General features: G+C 37.0%; 1 protein-coding gene across 2 annotated transcripts in view; it reads right to left on the bottom strand.

The window, feature by feature from the left end:
• The window catches only part of PALMD (palmdelphin), a 56,410-nt gene extending 54,002 nt beyond the window's left edge, over window positions 1–2,408 (bottom strand). The window contains exon 1 of one of the 2 annotated variants that reach the window (XM_063344489.1): window positions 2,112–2,408. The gene's annotated coding sequence lies outside the window, so the exon portion shown is untranslated. Of the gene's footprint in view, window positions 1–1,270; window positions 1,355–2,111 lie in introns of those variants that run through there. The other variant, XM_063344490.1, reaches the window with a different exon arrangement.
• Window positions 2,409–4,093: the final 1,685 nt, after the last annotated feature.

Below are 4,093 nucleotides of genomic sequence, written 5' to 3'. Positions count from 1 at the left end.
ATAATATTCTGTTTTTCAGGGAGCAAGGTCTTTTTTCTTTTTTTTCCTTCCCCAAGTCTGTTCTAATTCTCCAAAATCCGTTCCTTAGATGCAGAGATCAGACCGCAAACCAGTACAAATATTCTAGACAAATTTGTGCTAATGATTTATATAAACACATTGTAACGTTCTATTAGTAACAGTTTCAGCCTTTATATATCTTCTTTGCATTTTTGGCTACAGCTGTGTACGCAGTTACATCTTCACTTACCTAAAATAATGCTATGTCCATTTCTTGACCAAATATTGCCATGTAAACATACCTACAGCTAATTCAGAGTTCAGCAAAGTGTCCTAGTAATTCACAACACATTTATCAGTTTTGATTTTCCTTTCTCATCTTTGCATCCATTCACGTAGTGTGCTTGGATCCCTTTGTGTAATAATCGCAGTTTTTATTGTGATGTGCATGGTGTGTTGATTAAGATTATACATTCCTAGGTAGAAATGATAACCCATGGTAATCTGCATGGAAAAACTTTAATTTGTAACTAAGCATATATTTTGGGAAAAAAGGGTATATTATGTCATGTGTGTTATTTAAATGAAATAATGAACACTAGCAGCTATGGTTAAATGAGTGAGAAAGAATAGAGCATAGGAGAAATTTCATAATTTCTAAACCAGTTCCTAATTCATCTGCTTATTTCTCTAAAACAGACAAATGTCTCTACCAAAACAAATCCAAAACTATGGATGTCCAGGGTTGTAATTTACCACAAAGCAAGCAACAATGACTGTGGTTATTTTTCTTCTCTGAGAATTCAATCTGAAATGGATATTCTGAGCATCACTATTAAAGCAGGATGTGAGAGGAAGGTAAACAGCCAGGGGAGACTTCTCCTTCATGCAAAAGGAAAGCCCCTTGCATTTAAAAGAAGCTCCATCTATGCAGGCAAATTCTATAGACAAGGTGAGGGCTAGGGAGGGGAGGGGCGAAATGCAACAGCGAAAATTGGAAGAAGAGAGATTGGAATACAAGTGCAATCTGAGGATATAATTTAGAGAAGCAAGAGAGAGAAGATTGAAATTACCTGTTTTCAGCAACTTAAAGAGAAGATTAAGGTGCCAGAATGTTTGAAAGGTGAAATAACCAATTTTGAGAGTGAGAAAAGCTGAACAGGAGTTATAATTTATGGAGGTTAGGGACTGAGAAGTTAGGTCAAACATGAGCTTCATGAGAATGCGATTTCTGGTAATGGAATCATCACATAAGGCGCAGAGTACTCACTGTGGGGGATGCTTAAGGCAATCCCTTGCTGGATACAGCTCTGATGTCCAAAGAAGATGCACAGAGCAAGGCAAAAGTTGTCTTTGTTTATTCTTGTTTCTCAGTGATGGCTCTCCTCACAATGCTTTTTGCTGCCTTTCCTGACATACAGAATGTTTAAACTATAACTGTCTAATTAGACTCTCTTATTAAAATAAATAGTTCTAGTTCTGACAGTGAAAAGTCGTCGTTTAACTTAAAGCCAAACCACACAATCTGTGTATCTGTGTAAGCTGTCATTATTGCTATGCATGGCTGCTTTGCTGACAGCCAAATCGGCACAGTGACCACAGTATTTCTTCTGTATTCAAAACCACTTTCTAATACAGTTTAACGTCACAGAAGTGGGTTTAGACAGTTGGATTAATTTTAACTGTATTTCAATATCCCCTTCTGCTTTCTATTTCACCTGTCTTTCCGTCCTCTCTGTTCCTCTTTCTCCCTTGTCCCAAAGGAACAGCTATAGTCACAGTCACACAGATATTCTAAGATTTGCGTAGTTCTAACTTTGAAATAGATACTCATCTACTGTGAATGGGCACAAATGCATTGAAGGTATCCTGGATTAATACAAATAATTCTATGTCATGTCATCCTGCATTTGAAAGCACAAGAACTCATAATCTAGATACACACCATAATTGTAGTTTCATAAACTAGGAAATATTTTTAGTAAGGAAGAAAAGCAGAATGAAGAGCAAAATATGGAATGTGCAGAATACTATGGAAAAACAGATTTTAAAGTCACATTTCTTAAGAGCTGTATGCAGCCTAAATAGATTTTAAGAAATTGGGATCTTACCTTTTTTGTCTTTGATATTCAGAAACCAAAGCGTCTGACTGCAATTTGATGTCACATTTATCGCTACCACTTTGCAAATGACGACAGGGTAGAGGACTGAAAGAAGTACGGTCTGAGATGATAAATCCTTTTGGTGTTGTGTTATTGTGCTTTATTCATGCATATATCCATCCAGGTGAAGTTTGGCCTTCTTTTGTGGAGTTAAGAAAAACAGATGGAAAAAGATATTTTAGAAATGTCCATTATGGGTCTAAGAAATACTTGTTAAAAGACTTTTCCTCTGACAAATCAGTTATCGTCTAAGGGACCTACTTTTGTTGTTTTCTGGTTATAATCTAGTAAATATTTAACTTGTTAAACAAGAGACTTGGGGCTGCGTGATTTATAAGTGGGTGTAGCCCTTACTTTGGCATTTATTGTGGCCCTTTGTTCTGGACATAGCCTAACTAAATTAGCAGGTGAGGTAAAGATTGTGTTGATTTACCGTAATTTCTGGACAGATAAAAATGCTAGGCAGGTGCTAAAGGTTGCTTTTAACAAAAATTATAAACTTTCATATCATGAACTGTTTTAAATGAAGTGTGTGTGTTGGCAGTCTTCAGCAAAAATCACAGCAAATGTGTTCTAAAATTGAACTTCTGTGACCAGGAATACTAAATTTTCTTAGACACCCAATGAGAGTACTATATTGGATGTGGAATTAATACATGTTTTGTTTCACGCAAAATTGCTTTGAAAGCAATAATTTCATGGCACCTATTCGATTCTCCTATGTCAAGTTTCATGACACCGTGATTTATTGATCTGGTGGTGTGTGAAGAATGAAAGGAAACATGGCTCCTTATTTGACAGGATGCCATACTTGCTCTCTAAGCCATGCCTCAGACTGTGCAGGATTCAGGATACATGATGCAGAGGATGTCTGCATCAAATCTGCAAAGGATTTCGCCAAAAGAATATTCAGTCTCCAATATTAAAGTTGTATATTAGACAAATTGAAAAATCTGGAAGAGCCGCTTCTCTAAACAGATATGTCAGAAACAAAGAGTTAAGCAAGTGGGGAGATTGGGAACAGGTCAGAAATGTTAGGAGCCATTGCTACTTGCAGCGGAAGTTTCAGGGGTTGGGGAATCTGGACGTAAATCTCTGAACTATCACAGAAAGACACGGCCTTTTTAGTTCTTTCTATTTTGGTGATGTGGGATCTCTCTGACATGTGGAAATATTCAAAGGCCAGCTGGGATATTGTTCTGTGTTTTGTAATATAACTAAAGGTAGTTTGGCACGGGCATTGGTTAGCACAGAAACACCAGCTGTGTGGCAATCTGGGTCCAAGTCTGTGATACTTGCGCTGGCTGACACAAGCTTTGTTCTGCAAGCAGTGTAGCCCATTTCCCAGAGGTGACTCCTGTTGCATAAGATAACTAGCTATAAATAAGGTCTGCTCTTTGCTGATGGGGAGATCAGCTGACTTAGGAGACTCACTAGTCCCCACACTTTGGCCTCTTACCAGCAGAGCTGAAGGCTGGTGAACTGTGTCATGGTGTGACACCAGCTGAAGGCTGGTGAACTGTGTCACTCTTAGCCTTCCTTCTTAACTCATGGTCCCATCTTTTGGATAGGTAAATGTAAATGAACTGGAAAATATAATTTTGTAGGTGTCCTTTCTATGGTTGGCCTGGTAAAACTCCTGAAAATCCTGTGCTTTTTTGAGTATATATTGCCCCAGTTATTTGTCTTCAGGAAAACATAAGAAAAATATGTTAAATACTAGTGAGGAAATAATTTTAAAGGAGATGAAAAAAAAAAATCTTTACGCTGACTTGAATATCAACTCCTTTTTACAAGTTTTCCATCTTTAGATTGCTTAAGAACCCAAATGTTGTAATTTTTAAAATATTTCCTTTAAAAAGAATTATTTACATTTAATTCTTCCCAGAAACTGGACTAAAAACTCCAGAAATTTTTACATTAAAGATTTT

Source organism: Chroicocephalus ridibundus, chromosome 8 (genome assembly GCF_963924245.1).
Source record: "Chroicocephalus ridibundus chromosome 8, bChrRid1.1, whole genome shotgun sequence".
Taxonomy (NCBI): domain Eukaryota; kingdom Metazoa; phylum Chordata; class Aves; order Charadriiformes; family Laridae; genus Chroicocephalus; species Chroicocephalus ridibundus.
The sequence above is the reverse complement of the archived record's forward strand: the minus strand, read 5'-3'. Positions and strand labels throughout refer to the sequence as shown.